The 26,726-nt window shown below is 40.8% G+C and overlaps 1 protein-coding gene across 2 annotated transcripts in view; it reads left to right on the top strand.

Moving 5' to 3' along the window:
• The window catches only part of RGS11 (regulator of G protein signaling 11), a 2,073,835-nt gene that overhangs the window by 1,057,139 nt on the left and 989,970 nt on the right, over positions 1–26,726 (top strand). The window lies entirely within an intron of this gene.

Here is a 26,726-nt window from a genome sequence, read left to right as displayed (position 1 = left end):
CTGTGTGAACATCTGTATCACATTGTCAGTTGTTGTGAAAACTACTTCTCCAGTTGGTTACCAGCTATTTGAAAGTCTATATTAGTTATTGATTAGTTAACGGAGTATTTGTATGGGAGAGTGAATGTGTATGTGGTTCGGTGGGAGGTGTGTGACTGCCTAAAGATGTGCGAATAGTTGATTTAGTAGGTATATGACGTTAAGACTACATGTTATAACAGTTGTTTGGGTGAGTGAATATCTTAATGGGTGTGGTGATGAACAAATATCTCTCTTACTGGTACATGTCCAACAAAGTAGAAAAATAAAAGGCAATGTATGTGTCAGTTGTTGTTTATAAATGAGTATACATAAGACTCAGTGATTGTATGCGTGACTGTATGGATAACTGTATACTTGTAATAGTGATTTTATAACACACTAAGTATAATTTACTATCTACATGAATAGATAAAGTGGTGTTTGTATAAGTGTATAGCTAAGTAAATGTAAGTATGATCCAATGTTTGCATAAGTGAATAGGATGATTTTATAAGTGAATTGGATGTGTGCTGGTATTTAATTTCGATATAGATGTATAAGTATATTTGATAGTGTTCTATTGATCATTGACTGCATGTATGAGTGAATCTGTAGCTAAGTGATTAGATGTGAGTATAGATCTAGGAATCACTGAGTGGGTTTATAGAAAATTGTATTGGTGTGTCAATGGATTCAAATATGGTACTCTGTATTTTACAGTGAGTGATGAAAGGTTATACTAGTGTATGATGAGGTGTATCGTCACGTGGATGATGTCATCAGTGATGTCATCAGTGATGTCATTTGAGATGTCACTGACCATGTCATGAATGATGTAATATGTGACATCATCAGCAGTGGACTGCGGGCGCGCGAGATATAGTTAATACAACTAACTATATCGGAGGAATTTCAATAGTTTTGTACGAGTGAAATGTCCAGCTAACTATAACATCCCTAAAACCTACAGTTTTTTCTGTGAATTTCTAAGGTTTTTTAAATGCTAATTCCTAACTATATCAGGCCTGAAACCTATGGTTTTTTCAGTGAATTTCAAAGGTTTTTTTAAATGCTAATTCCTAACTATATCAGGCATGAAACCTATGTTTTTTTCAGTGAATTTCAAAGGTTTTTAAATGCTAATTCCTAATTATATCAGGGCTGAAACCTTTGGTTTTGTAAATGACAATTTATAAATTTATTAATTGTCATATAATTTTTTATACTGATTTACTACATTTTTTAAACTATTTCTTTTTAGATATTTTATTTTTTAAATCACATTGTAATTACATTATACATTACATTACAAAATATACTTTCTCAGAATGAATTACTTTAGTGTAAATACTTAGTAAGTAGGCAATAGACTTTTCAGTACAATAGTTACATTTCTCGCAATGGGCAACACAATTTCAAACACAAAGCAACTTTGGCCTCAATGTGTTTTTCTAGTTAAATGCAATTAGTTACTTTATGGATTACTTTTCTAACCACAGGACTGGATCTTAGATTCAGTCGTTGGACATCTCCTGTAAACGGTTGGGTAAAAGTGTTTTAGTTACAGTAGTGATTTTTAAGGAATATTATTGTATTTTAAAAGTTGACACTTAGAAATGTGTTCACATAGAATCACCAATGTTATCCTACGGGAGGAAATTCACTTAGCAGGTAAGTAGTGTTATCATTAATTTTACTTACTCAGTGGTGGATCCTGGCTCCAGCACTGGTGCATCTTCTGTAAACAGTTGAAAGAATGAGTTAAATCATGCATGTGATTTTTTAGGAATATTTTTAGTTTGTGAAAATAGACAAAGAATTTTTTTGGGTGAAAACCAGACAATGGATTCCTATGGAAGGAAATTCAAGTTGCTGATAAGTATGGTTAGAATTACGTTTCAGGATCAGTACTGGGCTCAAAGATGCAGCACTGAGGGCTCTCCTGATAGGTGAGTAAATCGGAATTCGTAGTTCGGCTGATTTTAGAGGAATTTTTTAAAGATCCAAAACTCCACATTTAGAAAAATTTCCAAGTGAAGCCAGTCAATGTTAGCCTATGGAAGGAAATTCAAGTTACTGTAACTACGATTAGAATTACTTTTTAGATCTGAAATAATGCAGAAAAAGATTATATCATAAACGCTCCATCAGTTCCAGTGCACTCACATGGCCACATCAAAAGTATTCAGTATATCTGTTGTCATCAACACTGCCTCGTCTGCAATAGCGACTCAATCTGAATTGTGATCCCGCGATTTTTTCAAAAAAACATTTTTGTTTGGGCTTGGGGGTCCTTGTGGGACCCCCTAAGCAGGCCTAGGGGGTCAGGGTGTTTCTATCCTGCCCCCTTTGGTTGTTTTGCACGTTTGTTTCACTGCTTTCTTGTGCCTCGGTTCTACCGAGGCACAAGATGGCTGCCAACACTTCCTTGTTTGGAGTGTTGACAGACAGTTGACATCCAATCAGCATGCAGCTTGTGCTTGGGAAGGTACAGAGTACAGTACAGAGTACAGTATAGAGTACAGTACATAGTACGGTACTTCGTCTCTAGATATCTTTATGATTTTACTTTTAATTTTCTCAGGAACAACTGAACGGATTTACACCATTTAACAAAAAGCACAATCTGCGAACCGAACTCTACCTTTTTGCCAAATTTGGTGTAATTCCGTTCAGCCGTTCGGGCTGTAGCCCTGGCTAAAAGTCCTATGAAAAATTGCATAGGGAAAACACGTTTTGGGACCCCCCTTTTTTCTCAGCCCCCACTCGACGAATCACCCTCAAACTCTCAGGGAAGGAGCGGAGCGGAGCAGGCCATATTCTTGTAGAATTTCGCGTGTATTCGTCTACCGGCGCCAAAGTTATTCTAAATAGAATGTTGCAGAATTCCTATAACCGAGGCACAAGATGGCTGCCAACACTTCCTGGTTTGGAGTGTTGACAGACAGTTGACATCCAATCAACACAAGATTGTGCTCGGGAAGGTACAGAGTACAGTACAGAATACAGTACAGAGTACGGTACTTCGTCTCTAGATGTCACTATGATTTTACTTTTGATTTTCTCAGGAACTACTGAACGGATTTACACCATTAAACAAAAAGCGCGATCTGCGAACAGAACTCTACCTTTTTGCCAAATGTGGTGTAATTCCGTTCAGCCGTTCGGGCTGTACCCTGGCTAAAGGCCCAATGGAAAATTGCATGGGGAAAACACATTTTGGGACACCCCTTTTTTCTCAGCCCCCACTTGATGAATCACCCCCAAACTTTCAGGGAAGGAGCGGAGCAGAGCAGGCCACTATTCTGGAGAATATTGTGTGTATTCGTCCACCTGCACCAAAGTTATTCCAAATAGAATGTTGCGGATTTCCTATGGAAACTAGGTCCTAACTATATCTACCTAATGGCGACCGCCAGTAGGTAATATATACCCTTTGCATGTTTTGTACATTTGTTTCACTGCTTTCTTGTGCCTCGGTTCTACCGAGGCACAAGATGGCTGCCAACACTTCCTGGTTTGGAGTGTTGACAGACAGTTGACATCCAATCAGCATGCAGCTCGTGCTCGGGAAGGTACAGACTACAGTACATAGTACGGTACTTTGTCTCTAGATATCACTATTATTTTACTTTTGATTTTCCCAGGAACTACTGAACGGATTTACACCCTTTAGCAACAAGCACAACCTGCGAACCAAACTCAACCTTTTTCCAAATTTGGTGTGATTCCGTGCAGCCGTTCGGGCTGTAGCCCTGGCTAAATGTCCTATGGAAAATGGCATGGGAATACACGTTTTGGGACCCCCCTTTTTTCTCGGCCCCCACTTGACGAATCACCCCCAAACTTTCAGGGAAGGAGCGTGGCGGAAAAGGCCATTTTTGTGGAGAATTTTGCATGTATTCGTCCACTGGCGCCAAAGTTATTCCAAATAGAATGTTGCGGATTTCCTATGGAAACTAGGTCCTAACTATATCTACAGACTGGCGACCACCAGTAGGTAATATATACTGTTTGAGTGTTTTGCACGTTTGTTTCACTGCTTTCTTGTGCCTCGGTTCTACCGAGGCACAAGATGGCTGCCAACACTTCCTGGTTTGGACTGTTGACAGACAGTTGACATCCAATCAGCATGCAGCTCATGCTCGGGAAGGTACAGAGTACAGTACAGAGTACGGTACTTTGTCTCTAGATATCACTATGATTTTACTTTTGATTTTCTCAGGAACTACAGAACGTATTTCGTCCACTGGCGCCAAAGTTATTCCAAATAGAATGTTGCGGATTTCCTATGGAAACTAGGTCCTAACTATATCTACCGACTGGCGACTGCCAGTAGCTAATATATACCCTTTGCGTGTTTTGCACGTTTGTTTCACTGCTTTCTTGTGTCTCGGTTCTACCGAGGCACAAGATGGCTGCCAACACTTCCTGGTTTAGAGTGTTGACAGACAGTTGACATCCAATCAGCATGCAGCTCGTGCTCGGGAAGGTACAGAGTATAATACACAGTATAGTACAGAGTACAGTAACCTTCTATAGATATACTTATGATTTTACTTATGATTTTCTCAGGAACTACTGAACGGATTTACACCATTCAACAAAAAGCGTTATCTGCAAACAGAACTCTACCTTTTTGCCAAATTTGGTGTAATTCTCTTCAGCCGTTCGGGCTGTAGCCCTGGCTAAAAGTCCTATGGAAAATTGCATGGGGAAAAAACCTTTTGGGACCCCCTTTTTTTCTCACACCCCACTTGACGTATCACCCCCAAACTTTCAGGGAAGGAGAGGAGCGGAGCAGGCCATTTCCTTGGAGATTTTCACGTGTATTCATCGACAGGTGCCAAAGTTATTCCAAATAGAATGTTGCAGATTTCCTATGGAAACTAGGTCCTAACTATATCTACCTACTGGCAACCGCCAGTAGGTAATATATACCCTTGGCCTGTTTTGCACGTTTGTTTCACTGCTTTCTTGTGTCTCGGTTCTACCGAGGCACAAGATGGTTGCCACCACTTCCTGGTTTGGAGTGTTGACAGACAGTTGACATCCAATCAGCATGCAGATCGTGCTCGGGAAGGTACAGAGTACAGTACAGAGTACAGTACAGAGTACAGTACTTTGTCTCTAGATATCACTATGATTTTACTTTAGATTTTCTCAGGAACTACAGAACTGATTTACACCATTTAACAAAAAGCACAATCTGCAAACCGAACTCTATCTTTTTGCCAAATTTGGTGTAATTCCGTTCAGCTGTTCGGGCTGTAGCCCTTGCTAAAGGTCCTATGGAAAATTGCATGGGGAAAACACGTTTTGGGCCCCCTCTTTTTTCTAGGCCTCCACTTGACGTATCACCCTCAAACTTTCAGAGAAGGAGCGGAGCAGGCCATTTTCTTGGAGAATTTCGCGTGTGTTCGTCCACCGGTGCCAAAGTAATTCCAAATAAAATGTTGCCGATTTCCTAAGGAAACTTGGTCCTAACTATGTCTACCTACTGGCGACCGCCAGTAGGTAATATATACCCTTTGCCTGTTTTGCAAGTTTGTTTCACTGCTTTCTTGTGTCTCGGTTCTACCGAGGCACAAGATAGCTGCCAACACTTCCTGGTTTGGAGTGTTGACAGACAGTTGACATCCAATCAGCATGCAGCTCGTGCTCGGGAAGGTACAGAGTACAGTGCAGAGTACAGTACAGAGTACGGTACTTTGTCTCTAGATATCACTATGATTTTACTTTTGATTTTCTCAGGAACTACTGAACGGATTTACACCATTTAACAAAAAGCACAATCTGCGCACCAAACTCTACCTTTTTGCCAAATGTTATGTAAGTACGTACAGCCGTTCGGGCTGTAGCTCTGGCTAAAGGTCCTATGGAAAATTGCACGGGGAAAACACATTTTGGGACCCCCCTTTTTTCTCGGCCCCTACTTGACGAATTACCCTCAATCTTTCAGGGAAGGAGAGGAGCGGAGCAGGCCATTTTCTTGGAGAATTTCGCATGTATTCATCCACTGGCGCCAAAGTTATTCCAAATAGAATGTTGTGGAATTCCTATGGAAACAAGGTCCTAACTATATCTACCTTCTGGCGACCGCCAGTAGGTAACACAAAATGGCTGCCAACACTACCTGGTTTGGAGTGTTGACAGACAGTTGACAGCCAATGACCATGCAGCTGATGCTCCTGAAGGTACAGAGTAATGTACAGAGTACAATACAGAGCACGGTAAGCTTCTATAGATATACTTATGATTTTACTTATGATTTTCTCAGGAACTACAGAACGGATTTACACCATTCAACAAAAGGCGTGATCTGTGAACAGAACTCTACCTTTTTGCCAAATTTTGTATAATTCCGTTCAGCCGTTCGGGCTGTAGCCCTGGCTAAATGTCCTATGGCAAATTGCATGGGGAAAACACGTTTTGGGACCCCCCTTTTTTCTCGGCCCCCACTTGACGAATCACCCCCAAACTTTCAGGGGCGGAGCAGAGCAGGCCATTTTTTGGGAGAATTTCGCCTGTATTCGTCCACCGGTGCCAAAGTTATTCCAAATAGAATGTTGCAGATTTCCTATGGAAACTAGGTCCTAACTATATCTACTGACTGGCGACCGCCAGTAGGTAATATATATCCTTTGCGTGTTTTGCACGTTTGTTTCACTGCTTTCTTGTGCCTCGGTTCTACTGAGGCACAAGATGGCTGCCAACACTTCCTGGTTTGTAGTGTTTGTCTCTAGATATCACTATGATTTTACTTTTGATTTTCTCAGGAACTACACAACGGATTTACACCCTTTAACAAAAAGCAAAATCTGCAAACCGAACTCCACCGTTTTGCCAAATTTGGTGTAATTCCGTTCAGCTGTTCGGGCTGTAGCCCTGGCTAAAGGTCCTATGGAAAATTGCATGGGGAGAACACGTTTTGAGACCCCCTTTTTTCTCAGCCCCCACTTGACATATCACCCCCGAACGTTCCGGGAAAGAATGGAGCGAAGCAGGCCATTTTCTTGGAGAATTTCACATGTTTTCGTCCACTGGTGTAGTGGTTACGTAATTGTTATCTAGAATGTTTACACGTCATGTAGGTAATTGTTGTTCTTGTAGAATGTATCCCTTTGATTGTAGGGAGCCTTCTGATGTCTGGGGTTCGATGGGCTTCTTCAGTTGCTTGTCGGACTCCGGGCTAAAGAGGCCCTCCTCCTGTGGTAAAACCGAGATTACACATATTTAATCAACTCCATTGGTTTCCTTGAAATATTACGACTTATGGTCTTCTACATATTGGCGACGATCGGGATTTGTTTCAACCACCGACCCACACAGCAGAAAGGAGTTAATTTTGGATTTGGACTGTCTAAGTCGTGGCAATTTCTACTAACTACGTTATCTTTGTAGATGACATTTATGGTCAGATGTGGTGAGCGGCACGTTTTCGCGGTGTCTACTGTGCCTACCTACAAGAAGGTTACAGTAGACTTGAATTGAATGTGCTGAAACTTCACTCATTCGGATTTAATTCATGGGTGTTTGAATCTGATCATCTTCGGAACTGTGTGTCAACTTTGAAGTTGTTCGTGGTCTAGATTGGATTGCGACTTTAAAGTAACTTTGCTGAAATTGGGGATCGTTTTACAGGCTCGCGCAGGTGATCGTCAACAAACACTGCGCTTGGATATTGTTAACCCCTGCAGCCAGCACGCACCTGCATTTTGTATGTAAATACCTCCAGGGAGATTTGAATTCAGAACCTCTTCGCAGCGTCAGACTGAAGTTATCTTGGGCATTGTCTTCTGCTGAGTCCTGCATTGCATTGTGGGAACGTACGGCGTATGACGTTAGACGCTGTCACGTACTTCGGCAGCCATTTTGGTGAAGCTGTGAGGCATTTTTACAGTTGAGGTACTTTCGTGTGATTCGATTACCGGTGATTCGCACACCTTTTTCTTTTAATAATCTTTGAGTGCTGTAGAAGAGACTTAGGATTTTCCATTTAAAGAAAATATAAAATTTAAATTGTGCAGGTTGTGATACGGTGATTCGCACACCACAGCGATTCGAGTAAAGTATACAGTACTGTATTTGAAGTTAATTATTCTGCACAATTGTTTAAGTCAATTTATCTTTACATTCTTATTTCAGGAGGGGTGAGTTTAGTGTGATTACTTGCTGAATATTATTTTATTTTAATTTGAAATGTCTGCAGTGAGAGAGGTCACACAGCCTCCTCCTTTTTTAGAAAAACCCGGAAAACCAGTATTGTTATGGTCTGAATGGTTTGGTTTATTTGAAAATCATATTGTGGCTATTGATGCTGCTGACTATTCACCCCCTCGTAAATTTGCTTTGTTATTTGGCAGTTTGGGTTTGGCTGCTCAACGTATTTGTACCTATTCCTCCCCCTTCAGGTCAATCAGGGGATAGACAGTGGAATGTGTATGTGGAAGCTATTGCAAGACTAAAAAACAATTTGAGGAGTCGCCTAACATTATGTTAGAGAGACATACATTGGATAAAAGAAAGCAGAAGGAAGACGAGAAGATTGATGAATATATTTCTGCGTTGAGAGTCTTGGCAATTTCTTGTGATTTCAGTCCTCTTCTTGACAACTATATACGAGATCAATTTGTTTTTAATTGTGCGTCTCCTAAAGTTAAGGAGAGGATTCTCAGTTGTAAAAATCCTTCTTTATCTGAAGTTGTAGATTTAAGTCTCAGTATTGAAAGATCTATCATTTCTACAAAGGCGATGATGGTGGATCCCTCCCCTAAAGTGAATATGGTCTCTGAAGAAATGGGTGAGGAGGGACTGTATGCTATCGGTGGGAAGGAAAAATGGGTGAGCAAGCCAAACCAAAACCAAGCCAAACAGAACTACTGCTTTAGGTGTGGATCTAAATCTCACATCTCATAAATCTCACGCTGTGAATAAACGCTGCACCATTTGTAAGAAAAGTGGGCATTTTCAGAAGGTTTTTAGGTTTCAAAAGAAACCAGTTAAGGTTAATATGTTGATATGGATGATTGTTCTGAGTGCTTTGACAATCTTTTATTGATGGTGGATGCAGATAAAGAAACAATCTTTATCAAGGGACCTTTGTGTGATGCTTCTATTGATGACATTGATATTCATGTAATGGCGGATTCCGGATCGCCTATCACTATCCTTCGGGATACTACTTTTTATGAGAAGTGGGGAAGAAATGTAAAATTGACACAAACTGATGTAAATCCAAAAGCGTTCGGGGAGAAAGATATCGACATGTTGTTTTTTTTTATGGGAAATTTACAAGTACTAAAAAGGTTGATTGTTATGAAAATCTATGTAGCGATAAAAGGGAAAGATATTGTTGGGTGGAAGGATCTAGCGAAAATGGGCTTGTACCTTGTTCCAGGCGATGAGAATCCTATTAAAGTACGTGAGTTTCCTGTTTGTTTTGTGGAGGGTGCGAAAATAGATCGCTTGGATCTTTTAAATGAGTTTAAGAATGTTTTCAGCGATAAGATTGGTTTGGTGAAAGGTGTTAAACACAGGATTAGATTAATTCCTGGGGCAACACCAGTGTCAGATAAGGTACGTCCTGTTCCTTTGAGTGTCAGATCTGAGCGTAAAAAGATGCTAGAGGATTTGTGTAAGGATACAATTATTGAGCCTTCTGAGTCATCTCAATGGGTCGCTCCCATTGTCGTGGCCCGAAAAAAAAATAATGAGATTAGATTATGCGCGGATCTCAGGGGTCTTAATAAAAATATAAAGGTAGACTGTCATCCACTTCCCAAGATTCATGAATTGTTGGCAAATTTGGGTGGAGCTAAATGGTTTTCGCTGTTGGATCTAAAGTCAGCATACCATCAGGTCTCCTTGTCTAAGGAATCTCAGGAGCTGACTACCTCCGTTACCCCATTCGGCGCTTTTACATTTTTGGGACTTCCGTTTGGGTTAGCGTCCGCAGCCAGCGTCTTTCAAAGACTGATGGATTCTTTGTTCAAAGACCTGGTGTGTGTTCAACCATACTTGGATGATATTTTGATATTTGCTAAAACAATGGACGAACATAATATTTTATTGAGGAAAGTTCTATCTATTCTTGGAGGAAGAGGAATGACAGTGAGGGAAGACAAGTGCAAGTTGGGCGTGTCTGAGTTGGAGTATTTAGGTCACACGATTTCAGAGTCCAGTATCAGACCAAAATTCTCTGTTGTAAGAGCCCTTAAAGAGGCTAAACCTCCAGGGGATAAGGATTCCCTTCCCTCAGTTTTGGGCCTAGCGGAGTACTATGCCAGGTTTGTTGTTAACTATGCTCAAGTGGTGGAACCTCTTCGCTTGTTGCTTAAGAAAGGTCAGAAATTTGTTTGGACCAAAGATTTGGATGAATCCTTTACTAAGGTCAAGGAGTTAATCATTTTGGCAAGGCTCTTCATGCTTTTAGGGACAATTGCACTTCTATTATTTATGTGGACGCGAGTATGAAAGGTTTAGGAGCTGTTTAAGTCAACAGGTGGATGGAAAAGAGCAAACCGTGGCATTTGCTTCAAGATCATTGAAACAGTTTGAACGGCACTATAGTACAATTGAGAGGGAGGCGTTGGCCTGTGTGTGGGCAGCTCAAAAATGTAAAATGTACATCTGGGGTCGTAGATTTGTGATGTTGTCGGATCATAAACCTCTTTCTTTTATTTTTAGCAAGGTGACTGGGACTAATAACCTGTCTCCAAGGTTGACCAGACTTGTATCTAAACTTCAGGAGTTTAATTTTGAATTAAGACATATTGCTGGGGGAAAAAATTTCAGGGCGGATTGCTTATCCAGGATGTTAATGGATAGAGATTATGAGGATGATCTAGTGGAGGAGGATGTGGAGTGCGTGACTGTGGTTGATGCTATTGAGGAATGGAACTCAGCAATTTCGGAAAAGGATTGGAGGGAAGCTAGTTTGAAGGATGTTATTTTGTCTCAAGCTTTAGAATTTTCTTCTAAGGTGTGGCCTGTTGCGAGGAATTTATCCGGTGATTTTTAAAAAATTTCTCAGATAGCAGAGGAACTTTCGGTGAAGGATGGCATTTTGTTAAGAGGAGATAAATTTGTTCCACCAAGTGGCTTGAGAAATGTGATTGTGAAGTTAGCTCACAAAGGTCACTTGGGTGTGACAAAAACTTGTATGAGGATTAAGTCTCATTACTGGTGGCCTGGCATTGATGCACAGGTGAGAGCATTGGTAGATAATTGTGAAGAGTGTTTATTGTCGGATAAACATTGGAAAACGCATGACTCTCCTTTGCAACCTACTCAATTTCCGGGGGTTGCGTGGGAAAAAGTGGGACTGGATTTTTCTGGCCCATATAATGTTCTGCCTGATGGAAAGAGATATCTTATTTTGGACGTAGACTACTTTTCTAAGTGGATGTATTATAAATTCCTGGATGCCCCAAATTCAGATAATACTATCTCATTTTTAGAAAGAGTGTTTTTGCTGGAAGGGGCCCCTCAAGTGCTGGTAACGGATAACGGTACACTTTTTGATTCTGACAAGATGCGTAAATTTTTGGAGGTCCATGATATCAAACAACTTAAGGTGGCTCTTTATTACCCTTCTTCCAATGGTTTGGTGGAACGTGGGAATAAGATCTTGAAAGAAGGTATTCAAACTGCGATAGCTTCAGGTTTGGATGTGAGTAAATTTCTTGAGAAAAAAGTTTGGAATTATAATACTTCACCACATTGTACTACTCAGGTTTCTCCCTTTTAATTGTTAAGAGGCAGGAAGGTACATTCTTCTTTATTTCCTTCTTGGCTTAGTAAATTCTAATCTGAATGAGGGTGGTCAAGAAGAAATACATTTTACAGTTAGGCAGAAACAAGAGGTAATGAAGAAAAATTTTGATAGTGCTAAGAATGTGAAGGATGTACAAATAGTTATTGGGGACTGGGTTATGATTAAAAAAAACCTTCAGGGTTTCTAAGGGAAATTCGATTTTTACAAGTCCTGTACAGGTAGTTAAAATTAGTAAAAATGCTGTCTTCTTGGGGGAGAAAGGATGGTGGAATGTAAGGCAGTTGGTAAAATTGTCTGAAGATCAAGCTGCTCTAATCTGTAAGAAGAAAAGTAAGTTAACCCAAAAAGAATGTGATTGGATGCATTGGTTACAGCAAGATGTTAAGGTTAATGCTCATACTCTGGATAATGGGGATTCTTCTTCTTCTTCTTGTGCTGAGAAAGTTTCTATTCCTTCTTGCAGTCGTAGCGGTCCAATCAGAAAAGCTCCTACAAGATACAATGAATTTATTTCATATTAATATTTATTTTTTTATTTTTGTAAGAAAAGTTCACACAAGATACAATGAATTTATTGCACATTAATGTTTATTTTTTTGTTTTTGTAAAGGAGGAAGGTGATGTAGTGGTTACGTAATTGTAATTGTTATCTAGAATGTTTACAGGTCATGTAAGTAATTGTTGTTCTTGTAGAATGTATTCCTTTGATTGTAGGGAGCCTTCTGATGTCTGGGGTTCGATGGGCTTCTTCAGTTGCTTGTCGGACTCCGGGCTGAAGAGGCGTTCCTCCTGTGGTTGAAACCGAGATTAAACATATTTAATCAACTCCATTGGTTTCCTTGGATTATTACGACTTATGGTCTTCTACAACCGGTTCCAAAGTTATTCCAAATAGAATATTGTGGATTTCCTATGGAAACACCGTCCTAACTATATCTACCTACTGGCGAGCGCCAGTAGGTAATAAATACCGTTTGCGTGTTTTGCACGTTTGTTTCACTGCTTTCTTGTGCCTCGGTTCTATCGAGGCACAAAATGGCTGCCAACACTTCCTGGTTTGGAGTGTTGACAGACAGTTGACAGCGAATGACCATGCAGCTCGTGCTCGGGAAGATACAGAGTACAGTACAGAGTACGGTAAGCTTCTATAGATATACTTATGATTTTACTTATGATTTTCTCAGGAACTACTGAACGGATTTACACCATTCAACAAAAAGCGTGATCTGCGAACAGAACTCTACCTTTTTGCGAAATTTGGTTTAATTCCGTTCAGCCGTTCGGGCTGTAGCCCTGGCTAAAGGTCCTATGTAAAATTGCAAGGGAAAAACACATTTTGGGACCCCCCTTTTTTCTCGGCCCCCACTTGATGTATCACCCCCAAACTTTCAGGGAAGGAGAGAAGCGGAGCAGGCCATTTTCTTGGAGAATTTCGCGTGTATTCGTCCACTGGCGCCATAGTTATTCCAAATAGAATGTTGCAGATTTCCTATGGAAACAAGGTCCAACTATACCTGCCTACTGGCGACTGCCAGTAGGTAATATATACCCTTTGCCTGTATTGCACATTTGTTTCACTGCTTTCTTGTGTCTCGGTTCTACCGAGGCACAGGATGGCTGCCAACACTTCCTGGTTTGGAGTGTTGACATACATTTGACATCCAATCAGCATGCAGCTCATGCTCGGGAAGGTACAGAGTACAGTACAGAGTACAGTACAGAGTACAGTGCTTTGTCTCTAGATATCACTATGATTTTACTTTTGATTTTCTCAGGAACTACAGAACGGATTTACACCATTTAACTAAAAGCACAATCTGCGAACCAAACTCTACCTTTTTGCCAAATTTGGTGTTATTCCGTTCAACCGTTCGGGCTGTAGCCCTGGCTAAAGGTCCTATGGAAAATTGCATGGGCAAAACATGTTTTGGGACCCCCTTTTCTCTCAGTCCCCACTTGCCGTATCACCCCCACACTTTCAGGGAAAGAACGGAGCGGATCAGGCCATTTTCTTGGAGAATTTCGTGTGTATTCGTCTACTGGTGCCAAAGATATTCCAAATAGAATGGTGTGGATTTCTTATGGAAACAAGGTCCTAACTATATCTACCTACTGGCGCTCGCCAGTAGGTAATATATACCCTTTGCGTGTTTTGCACGTTTGTTTCACTGCTTTCTTGTGCCTCGGTTCTACCGAGGCACAAGATGGCTGCCAACACTTCCTGGTTTGAAATGTTTACAGACAGTTGACAGCCAATGACCATGCAGCTCGTGCTCGGGAAGGTACAGAGTACAGTACATAGTACAGTACAGAGTACGGTAAGCTTCTATAGATATACTTATGATTTTATTTATGATTTTCTCAGGAACTACTGAACGGATTTACACCATTCAACAAAAAGTGTGATCTGCGAACCGAACTCTACCCTTTTGCCAAATTTGGTGTAATTTGGATCCACCGTTCGGGCTGTAGTCCTGGCTAAAGGTCCTATGGAAAATTGCATGGGGAAAACACGTTTTGGGACCCCCTTTTTTCTCGACCTCCACTTGGCGTACCACCCAGAAACTTTCAGGGAAGGAGCGGAGCGGAGCAGGCCATTTTCTTGGAATATTTCATTTGTATTCGTCCACCGGCGCCAAAGTTATTGAAAATAGAATGTTGCGGAATTCCGATAACCGGGGCACAAGATGGATGCCAACATTTCCTGGCTTAGAGTGTTGACAGACAGTTGACATCCAATCAGCATGCAGCTTGTGCTCGGGAAGGTACAAAGTACAGTACAGAGTACAGTACAGAGTACGGTACTTTGTCTCTAGATATCACTATGAATTTACTTTTGATTTTCTCAGGAACTACTGCACGGATTTACACCACTTGACGAATCACCCCCAAACTTTCAGGGAAGTAGGGGAGCATGCCATTTTTTGGGAGAATTTTGTGTGTATTCGTCCACGGGCGCCAAAGTTATTCCAAATAGAATGTTGCGAATTTCCTATGGAAACTAGGTCCTAACTATATCTACCTACTGGCGACTGCCAGTAGGTAATATATACCCTTTGCGTGTTTTGCACGTTTGTTTCAATGCTTTCTTTTGCATCGGTTCTACCGAGGCACAGGATGGCTGCCAACACTTCCTGGTTTGGAGTGTTGACAGACAGTTGACATCCAATCAGCATGCAGCTCGTGCTCGGGAAGGTACAGAGTACAGTACAGAGTACAGTACAGAGTACAGTACAGGGTACGGTACTTTGTCTCTAGATATCATTATGATTTTACTTTTGATATTCTCAGGAAATACAGAACGGATTTACACCATTTAACTAAAAGCACAATCTCCGAACCGAACTCTACATTTTTGCCAAATTTTGTGTAATTCCGTTCAGCCGTTTGGGCTGTAGCCCTGGCTAATGGTCCTATGGAAAATTGCATGAGGAAAACATGTTTTGGGACCCCCCTTTTTTCTCAGCCCCCACTTGATGAATCACCCCCAAACTTTCAGGGAAGGAGCGGAGCATGCCATTTTTTTGGAGGATTTCGTGTGTATTCGTCCACCGGTGCCAAAGTTTTTCCAAATAGAATGTTGTGGATTTCCTATGGAAACAGGGTCCTAACTATATCTACCTACTGGCAACCGCCAGTAGGTAATATATAACCTTTGCGTGTTTTGCATGTTTGTTTCACTGCTTTCTTGTGCCTCGGTTCTACCGAGGCACAAAATGGCTGCCAACACTTCCTAGTTTGGAGTGTTGACAGACAGTTGACAGCCAATGACCATGCAGCTAGTGCTCGGGAAGGTACAGAGTACAGTACAGAGTACAGTACAGAGTACGGTACTTTGTCTCTAGATATCACTATGATTTCACTTTTGATTTTCTCAGGAACTACAGCACGGATTTACACCATTTAACTAAAAGCACAATCTGCAAACCGAACTCTACCTTTTTGCCAAATTTGGTGTAATTCCGTTCAGCCGTTCGGGCTGTAGCCCTGGCCAAAGGTCCTATGGAAAATTGCATGGGGAAAACACGTTTTGGGACCCCTTTTTTATCGACCCCCACTTGACGAATCACCCCCAAACTTTCAGGGAAGGAGCGGAGCAGGCCATTTTTTGGGAGAATTTCGTGTGTATTCGTCCTCCGACGCCAAAGTTATTCCAAATAGAATGTTGTGGATTTCCTATGGAAACTAGGTCCTAACTATATCTACCGACTGGCGACCGCCAGTAGGTAATATATACCCTTTGCGCGTTTTGCACGTTTGTTTCACTGCTTTCTTGTGCCACGGTTCTACCAAGGCACAAGATGGCTGCCAACACTTCCTGGTTTGGAGTGTTGACAAACAGTTGACATCCAATCAACATGCAGCTTGTGCTCGGGAAGGTACAGAGTACAGTACAGAGTACAGTATAGAGTTTGGTGCTTTGTCTCTAGATATCACTATGAATTTACTTTTGATGTTCTCAGGAACTACTGAACGGATTTACACCATTTAACTAAAAGCACAATCTGCGAACCGAACTCTACCTTTTCGCCAAATTTGGTTTATTTCTGTTCAACGGTTCGGGCTGTAGCCCTGGCTAAAGGTCCTATGGAAAATTGCATGGGGAAAACACATTTTGGGACCCCCTTTTTTCTCGGTCCCCACTTGACGTATCAACCCCAAATTTTCAGGGAAAGAACAAAGCGGAGCAGGCCATTTTCTTGGAAAATTTCGCATGTATTTGTCCACTGGCTCCAACGTTATTCAAAATAGAATGTTGTGGATTTCCTATGGAAACAAGGTCCTAACTATATCTCCCGCCTGGCGACCGCCAGTAGGTAATATATACCCTTTGCGTGTTTTGCACGTTTGTTTCACTACTTTCTTGTGCCTCGGTTCTACCAAGGCACTTAATGACTGCCAACACTACCTGGTTTGGAGCGTTGACAGACAGTTGACAGCCAATCACCATGCAGCTCGTGCTCGGGAAGGTACAGAGTACTGTACAGAGTACGGTTCAGAGTACGGTAAGCTTCTATAAAAATACTTATGATTTTACTTATGATTTTCTCAGGAACTACTAAACGGATTTACACTATTCAACAAAAAGAGTGATCTGTGAACAGAACTCTACCTTTTTGCCAAATTTGGTGTAATTCCGTTCAGCTGTTCGGGCTGTAGGCCTGGCTAAAGGTCCTATGGAAAATTACATGGGGAAAACACATTTTGGGACCCCCCTTTTTTCTCAGCCTCCACTTGACGAATCCCCCCCAATCTTTCAGGGAAGGAGCAGAGCGGAGCAGGCCATTTTTGTGGAGAATTTTGCATGTATTCGTCCACTGGCGCCAAAGTTATGCCAAATAGAATGTTGCAGATTTCCTAAGGAAAATAGGTCCTAACTATATCTACCTACTGGCGACCGCTAGTAGGTAATATATACCGTTTGCGTGGTTTGCACATTTGTTTCACTGCTTTCTTTTGCATCGGTTCTACCGAGGCACAAGATGGCTGCCAACACTTCCTGGTTTGGAGTGTTGACAGACAGTTGACATCCAATCAGCATGCAGCTCGTGCTCGGGAAGGTACAGAGTACAGTACAGAGTACGGTACTTTGTCTCTAGATGTGACAATGTTTTTACTTGTGATTTTCTCAGGAACTTCTAAACGGATTTAAACAATTTAATAAAAAGCACAATCTGCGAACCGAACTCTAACTTTTTGCCAAATTTGATGTAATTCCGTTCAGCCGTTCGGGCTGTAGCCCTGGCCAAAGGTCCTATGGAAAATTGCATGGGGAAAACACGTTTTGGGACCCCCCTTTTTTCTCGGTCCCCACTTGACGTATCACCCTCAAACTTTCAGGGAAGGAGTGGAGCAGGCCATTTTCTTGGACAATTTCGCGTGTATTCGTCCACCGGCACCAAAGTTATTCCAAATAGAATGTTGCAGATTTCCTATGGAAACTAGGTCCTAACTATATCTACCTACTGGCGACCGCCAGTAGGTAATATATACCCTTTGCGTGTTTTGCACGTTTGTTTCACTGCTTTCTTTTGCATCAGTTCTACCGAGGCACAAGATGGCTGCCAACACTTCCTGGTTTGGGGAGTTGACAGACAGTTGACATCCAATCAGCATGCAGCTCATGCTCAGGAAGGTACAGAGTACAGTACAGTACAGAGTACGGTACTTTGTCTCTAGATATCACTATAATTTTACTTTTGATTTTCTCAGGAACTACAGAACGGATTTACACCATTTACCTAAAAGCACAATCTGCAAGCCAAACTCTACCTTTTTGCCAAATTTGGTGTAATTCCTTTCAGCCGTTCGGGCTGTAGCCCTGGCTAAAGGTCCTAGGAAATTTGCATGGGGAAAACATGTTTTGGGACCCCCTTTTCTCTCAGCCTCCACTTGACGTATAACCCCCAAACTTTCAGGGAAAGAACGGAGCAGAGCAGGCCATTTTCTTGGAGAATTTCGCGTGTATTCGTCCACCGGTGCCAAAGTTATTCCAAATAGAATGTTGTGGATTTCCTATGTAAATAAGGTCCTAACTATATCTACCTACTGGCGACCGCCAGTAGGTAATATATACCCTTTCCGTGTTTTGCATGTTTGTTTCACTGCTTTCTTGTGCCTCGGTTCTATCGAGGCACAAGATGGCTGCCAACACTTCCTGGTTTGGAGTGTTGACAGACAGTTGACATCCAATCAGCATGCAACGGATTTACAACATTTAACAAAAAGCGTGATCTGCGAACAGAACTCTACCTTTTTGCTAAATTTGCTGTAATTCCGTTCAGCCGTTCGGACTGTAGCCCTGGCTAAAGGTATTATGGAAAATTGCATGCGGAAAACACATTTTGGGACCCCCCTTTTTTCTCTGCCCCCACTTGACGTATCACCCCCAAACTTTCAGGGAAGGAGAGGAGCGGAGCAGGCCATTTTCTTGGAGAATTTCGCATGTATTCGTCCCCCGGCGCCATAGTTATTCCAAATGGAATGTTGCGGATTTCCTATGGAAACAAGGTCCAACTATATCTACCTACTTGCGACAGCCAGTAGGTAATATTTACCCTTTGCGTGTTTTGCACGTTTGTTTCACTGCTTTCTTGTGCCTCGGTTCTACTGAGGCACAAAATGGCTGCCAACACTTCCTGGTTTGGAGTGTTGACAGACAGTTGACAGCCAATGACCATGCAGCTCGTGCTCGGGAAGGTACAGAGTACTGTATGCTTCTATAGATATACTATTGATTTTACTTATGATTTTCTCAGGAACTACTAAACGGATTTACACCATTCAACAAAAAGCATGATCTGCGAACCAAACTCTACCTTTTTGTCAAATTTGGTGTAATTACGTTCAGCCATTCGGGCTGTAGCCCTGGCTAAAGGTCCTATGGAATATTGCATGGGAAAAACACGTTTTGGGACCCCCTTTTTTCTCTGCCCCCACTTGACGTATCACCCCCAAACTTTCAGGTAAGCAACAGAGCGGAGCAGGCCATTTGCTTGGAAACCTTCGCGTGTGTTTTTCCACCAGCGCCAAAGTTATTCAAAATAGAATGTTGTGGATTTCCTATGGAAACAAGGTCCTAACTATATCTCCCGCCTGGCGACCGCCAGTAGGTAATATATACCCTTTGCGTGTTTTGCACGTTTGTTTCACTACTTTCTTGTGCCTCGGTTCTACCAAGGCACAAGATGGCTGCCAACACTTCCTGGTTTGGAGCGTTGACAGACAATTGACATCCAATCAGCATGCAGCTCGTGCTCGGGAAGGTACAGAGTACTGTACAGAGTACGGTTCAGAGTACGGTAAGCTTCTATAAAAATACTTATGATTTTACTTATGATTTTCTCAGGAACTACTAAACGGATTTACACAATTTAACTGAAAGCACAATCTGCGAACCGAACTCTACCTTTTTGCCAAATTTGGTGTAATTCCGTCTCAGCCCCCACTTGATGTATCACCCCCAAACTTTCAGGGAAGGAACGGAGCGGAGCAGGCCATCTTCTTGGAGAATTTCGCGTGTATTCATCCACCGGTGCCAAAGTTAATCCAAATAGAATGTTGTGGGTTTCCTATGGAAACAAGGTCCAATTATATCTACCTACTTGCGACCACCAGTAGGTAATATATACCCTTTGAGTGTTTTGCACGTTTGTTTCACTGCTTTCTTGTGCCTCGGTTCTACCGAGGCACAAAATGGCTGCCAACACTTCCAGGTTTGGAGTGTTGACAGACAGTTGACAGCCAATGACCATGCAGCTCGTGCTCCGGAAGGTACAGAGTACAGTACAGAGTACGGTAAGCTTCTATGGATATACTTATGATTTTACTTATGATTTTCTCAGGAACTACTGAACGGATTTACACCATTCAACAAAAAGCGTAATCTGCAAACTGAACTCTACCTTTTTGCCAAATTTTGTGTAATTCCGTTCAGCCAGCCATTCGGGCTGTAGCCCTGGCTAAAGGTCCTATGGAAAATTGCATGGGAAATACACGTTTTGGGACCCCCTTTTTCCTCGGCCCCCACTTGACGTATCACCCCCAAACTTTCAGGAAAGGAACGGAGCGGAGCAGGCCATTTTCTTGGAGAATTTCGCCTGTATTCGTCCACCGGCACCAAAGTTATTCCAAATAGAATGCTGTGGATTTTCTATGGAAACAAGGTCCTAACTATATCTACCTACTGGCGACCGGCAGTAGGTAACACACATATATATATATATATATATATTACCTACTGGCGGTCGCCAGTAGGTATATATAGTTAGGATTTTTTCTCTATGGGATTTTTGAAAATTCTATGTCTAATAACTTTGGCGTTTGTGGACGGAATTGGCTGAAATTTTCTGGAAAATGGAACATTTTGTTTCTGAGCAGCCCCTGAAGATTTGGGGGGGGGTTCGTCAAGGGGGGGCCGAGAAAAAAGGGGGGTCCCAAAACGTGTTTTTAACATTGAGTTTTCCATAGGGCGGTTGGCCTCACTTTTAGCCCGAACGGCTGAATGGATTTGCACGAAACTTGGCAAAATTGTAGGGACTGGTAGCCCGATGTGCCTTTTGTAGGTCTCAATATATGTGCTCCAGTGGATTTTGAGAAATTAACGTTTAAAAAAAGATATATATCTGTAACAGCGGACCGGGCAGCGCCCCGGTTCGCGGACCGGGGCGCGTACCGGAACTTCGCGTAGCGAAGCTGATTGGTTCTCCGGTGTCTGTCAACATTCTAAACAGTCCGGAGCGGCCGCCATCTTGTCTCTCGGTAGGATTGAGAGACAAGAGGAGGCCAAAACAAAGGGGGAAATAACCATAAGGGGGCATAGTAGATCCTCCCTGACCCCCTAGGTTTAATGTGGAGGCTTTAAAAGGGCCCCGCGGGGCAAAAAATAATAATTTTTTTTTTGTTTTTTTGCGTGGGTAGCGCCCGGTCCGCGAACCGGGAAGCGTTCTGGGCAGCGTACTGCAATGAAAAATGAATGATAGACTTTTTAAATGCTGTATGTTAATTGATTGTTGGTTTTGTTGATTATTTTTTATTTTCTTTATTTTTTAAGCATTTTTTTTTATTGTGATTGTGTTTCATAATTTATTAAACTTTCTAACATTTCATTGTCAGAAATGTCATAATTATCATTGAATATACATTGTAGTCTCTGAGGGTGTAAAATGTCCTCATTTTCAAGGAGGTTATCTACTGCTTGTACACATTGCAGTAGTTCTTTGTCCCAAGTTTCATCGAAAAATTCAATATCATTTTCATCAATGATTTCTTGGCTGCTCTCTTGCAGGACAATTTGAAATTCAACTTTCTGTTCGCCTTCCATTTTGCCTGAAATTTAGATTAAAAAAATATATATTAGTAGAGATAGGGCACTGTTGGGATTAATTTTAGATAGGCAGTTTTTATCAGTGAATTTATCTTTGGGCAGTGTATAGTATCAGAGTGGAAGTAGGAATATAAAAAAGTGTATGTGATTTAACGTAAGTAAATTCATAATTATACAAGAGAAGCCTAACTCCATCCATAACTATAACAGAGAAGTCTATCTAAATCTATAACTACTACAGAGGGATAGTATATAACTATCAGAAAAAGTTTACCATATTAACTTATAGTGCACAATATACTTCAGTTTTAAAAATAAAAACTTACCTTTAGAAAGAAGTTGAAGGAATTAGTGAAAATACTATTGAAATGTACACCAAGAAGTAGTAGTCAAAATGGCTGTGTTTTCTTCTCTTCCTTTATATATATTCAGGTATATAACCAATGAAATGTCAGGTAAAAAAAGTAGAAAATGAAAGTAACATATTAATTGGTTGTCAATTCCAACACTTCAGATGTGTTTTGTGAAGTAATTTACCTCAGGGTATTTAGAGAGGTCTACAGGCTAAATGGCTAAATGGAATTCCAATCAAATTTGTGAAAATGGTAGGGATTGGTATGTAGTATGAGCTAATCTATATTTGGTGAAATTGTCTCCAGTGGCTTTTCTGTGAACTACTTTCCCACCTTTTTTGATGGTGCGCTTCCCAGGGAGCGACCCGGTACGCGAACCGTTGAGCGCCCCGGTTCGCGAACCTTAAGCGTTACGGGGGTCCACCATTTTGTGTTTCGGTCGAATTAAGATACAAAATGGAGGGCAAATAATGTTCAGAATGGGTAGAAGGGGGCACGGTAGACTTATCTTGACCCCCTAGGTTTTGTGAGGGTGGCTGAGGAGGCTTATATGTGCGAAAAAAAAACATTTTTTTTAAAAATTTCGCGAGGTTAGCTCCCGGTTCGCGTACCGGGTAGCGTCCCAGGGAGCGTACTTTGTTGAAAATTAGTGAAAAATGTTAGAGTAAAATAATAATTGTGAGTGATCAGATGTAGGGTAGCTCTGAGAAGAGCTTTTGGGTTTATGGTACATTTAGGTACTTATAAGTAGGTACCAATGCACAGTCTTAAATTCAGAGTGAAAATTCTGTTGCCCTCATCTGAGAAGTGAACTCCATCTCCTCTGTAGATATCTTGCATGTAGTAACGCAAGTTATTGTTGTACAGGGAGCCCATTCCATGGTCTCTCATGTAAGCTGAAACAGATTTGTTTACATGCTTCCTCGACTTCTCAATTTGTGGACAAAATTGGTTTGACCACCTCCATTTCTGTCTTTGGCATATATTTGAATATACCAAGGCAGTCTGAGGAAAAAGTGCCATCAATTGCTCAAAGGTGTCCTTTAAAAGCATTTCCAGACCTACCCCAGTCAAAGTGCCCAAATCATTACCTCCACAGTGCACAATTAACAGGTCAGGTTTGGGCAAATGCATAAAGGTTTTCACCAATGGTATCAATTGGTGACATTTTAATCCTCTGTGGCCAAACCACTTAATTTCCACATCTTGTAAATTGAGGTTAGGTAATTTTCTGTTCTCAGCATACCTGTGAGCCCAGTGAATATAACTATGTCCAACAATCCAGACAGAAAACATGGTGAGAGGAGGTTCTCCTGCAGTCAGATGAAGTGTGGCAATGAAATGGCAGTTGAAAAAATGAGAGTTTAAAATGAAAAAAACTGTGGAGTTTCTGTGTTCATGAAGCAGTAACAGTGATTGGTGGATTTTGATTGCTGAAAACAGAAAGTTAGGGTGCATGGATGTGTTCTTTGAAAGATGTATTTTGAGTGGTCAATAAAAAATCATTAAATGAAAGATTGCAGTGGATACGCAGGTGCACTGAGAGTTCAGAGTTCAATTGCAACATTGTTGTGTGAACTTGCAAACACCAGAGGTCTTCCAAGAGGTGGTTGCTATGCAGAAAAGGCATGAAATGGCAGAGGGGGGAAGGGTTTTCATTTGAAAAAAAGTGAGGGAAGAGTTTTGATTGGGTGACATGAGAGATATGTGTGAAGAATTACAGCATTTCTGTGCTTTTGATAGCTGCAGACTCTGGAGTGCATACCTTTTGCTCTGCTGAAGACAAATTGGTGTGTTTCTGAGACTGTTTTCAAACTCAAAGTATTTGCTAAGGTGAGAAAATATTTCTTTAATTTAGATAGAGAATAGTGTGCTTTAAGGAAAAAATTATGAATTATGTGGCGCAAATTGCTTGTAAATATGCTCCCATCTGTGCATGGAAAATTTAGATTTTGAATGTTTGTGTTACATAGCCATGTTAAAAGTGATACAAACATGCTGCAAAGGCAATTAAAAAACGCTTTTATGTGTCTTAAGGACATTTTAAGTAATTTTCCCATGTGCAGTGTTTTGAAATTATGATTTGAAAATCGTTTTTGGGGAAAAGGAATTGTTTTTAAATTTATGACAAGGACATAATGGTGTATGTTTCTTTATACGGCAATTGACTGTCCCTGATGTTATTTTTCCCATTTTAATGTAAGACCTTTCTCTGTGGCGCAAATTGCTTGTAAATATGGTCCCACCTGTGCATGGCAAATTTTGATTTTAAATGTTTGTGTCACATAGCCATGTTAAAAGTGACCCAACCATGCTGGAAAGGCAATCAAAAAACACTTTCATGTGTCTTAAGGACATTTTAAGTCATTTCCTCATGTGCAGTGTTTTCAAATTATGATTTGAAAATCGTTTTTGGGGAAAAGGAATGGTTTGTAAATTTATGACAAGGACATAATGGTGTATGATTCTTTATAAGGCATTTCAGTGTCTCTGATGTCATTTTTCACATATTACATTAAAAGACCTTTCCCTGTGGAGCACATTCCTTGTAAATATGCTCCCACCTGTGCATGGTAAATTTAGATTTTGACTGTTTGAGTTACATAGCCATGTTAAAAGTGACCCAAAAACTTGCAAAGGCTTTTAAAAAAAACTTTCATGTGTCTTAAGGACATTTTAAGTAATTTCCCTGTGGGCAGTGTTTTCAAATTATGAATTGAAAATCGTTTTTGAGGTAATGGAATGTTGTTAAAATTTATGTGCGCCATATGCCCCCAAATTTATTTTTCAGGGGTGCAGCAGGGTGTTCTTGAGACACCCCTGCACCTTTGGAAAAATTCCTAATTTGCGATGAGCTAATTGCTAATCGCAAATTGCACCTTCATTCATATGGGCATCCTGGCCCATGGAAATGAATGGGTAATTTGCAATTAGCAATTTGCTCATCGCAAATTTGGAATGGTAAAGAATCGCTATTTATTCCTTAAAATTCGCTATTTTGGAAATGCAAAATAGTTATATGATACATATGGCGGTTGATGTCTAACAAGATAAGAAGCTTAGGGATACATTTATGATGACTGGCGCAATGAAGTGGACATCACTTACTTCATTGGTAGAGCTTTACATGTATTATGTCCTCTGTATTCTTCATCAAGCGTAACTTTAATCTGCAATCCTGAGTAGGCCTCACCTTAAACAAACATCTGGATAGGCCACACCTTATCGTCATCATGAATTAATCATTTAAAATGCTAGGGACAGATTTATGATAGGTGTATGCCTCTTTTGCGCCACTTACAAAACACTGTCCACGGGGAAATGACTTAAAATGTCCTTAAGACACATGAATGTGTTTTTTTAAAGCGTTTGCAATTTTTTTGGGTCACTTTTAACATGGCTATGTGACTCAAACAGTCAAAATCTAAATTCACCATGCACAGGTGGGAGCATATTTACAAGGAATGTGCTCCATGGGGAAAGGTCTTATAATGTAATATGGGAAAAATGACATCAGAGACACTGAAATGCCTTATAGAGAAGCATACACCATTATGTCCTTGTCATAAATTTGCAAACCATTACTTTTCCCCAAAAACGATTTTCAAATCATAATTTGAAAACACTGCACATGTGGAAATGACTTAAAATGTCCTTAATTCAAAATTTGCTATTCCTTATTTTGCGATTGCACTGAAGGATTTGCAAATTTTGCGATTCCTTAAATGTAATGTATCAAACAAAAAATATGTAAAAAATGACATTAAGGATTTGGAAACTACCACCAACTTCTAGTTTGTGGTAATTTGCGAATTCTTTTCAAAAAGCATTTTTTTCCAAAAAACAAAAGGTGCCATATGACGCCAATACATGTCCTTAGGGCATGTATGTGTGCCATATGCCCCCAAATTTCTTTTTCAGGGGTGCAGCAGGGTGTTCTTGAGATACCCCTGCACCCTTGAAAAAATTCCTATTTTGTGATGAGCTAATTGCTAATCGCAAATTGCACCTTCATTCCTATGAGCCTCCTAGCCCATGGAAATGAATGGGTAATTTGCAATTAGCAATTTGCTCATTGCAAATTAGGAATGGTAAAGAATTGCTATTTATTCCTTAAAATTCGCTATTTAGGAAATGCAAAATAGTTTGATGGTACATATGGTGGTTCATCTGTAACAAGATAAGAAGCTTAGGGATACATTTATGATGACTGGCGAAATAAAGTGCAAATCACTTACTTCATTGGTAGGCCTTTACATGTATTATCTCTTCTGTATTCTTCATCAAGCGTAACTTTAATCTGCAATCCTGAGTAGGCCTCACCTTAAACAAACCTCTGGATAGGCCACACCTTATCGTCATCATGAATTAATCATTTAAAATGCTAGGGACAGATTTATGATAGGTGTATGACTCTTTTGCGCCACTTACAAAACACTGTCCACGGGGAAATGACTTAAAATGTCCTTAAGACACATGAATGTGTTTTTTTAAAGCGTTTCCAATTTTTTTGGGTCACTATTAACATGGCTATGTGACTCAAACAGTCAAAATCTAAATTCACCATGCACAGGTGGGAGCATATTTACAAGGAATGTGCTCCATGGGGAAAGGTCTTATAATGTAATATGGGAAAAATGACATCAGAGACACTGAAATGCCTTATAGAGAAGCATACACCATTATGTCCTTGTCATAAATTTGCAAACCATTCCTTTTCCCCAAAAACGATTTTCAAATCATAATT

This window comes from Lissotriton helveticus, chromosome 10 (assembly GCF_964261635.1).
Source record: "Lissotriton helveticus chromosome 10, aLisHel1.1, whole genome shotgun sequence".
NCBI classification, from domain to species: Eukaryota; Metazoa; Chordata; class Amphibia; order Caudata; family Salamandridae; genus Lissotriton; species Lissotriton helveticus.
Note: the sequence above shows the minus strand (reverse complement) of the source record. Positions and strands in the feature narration are given on the sequence as shown.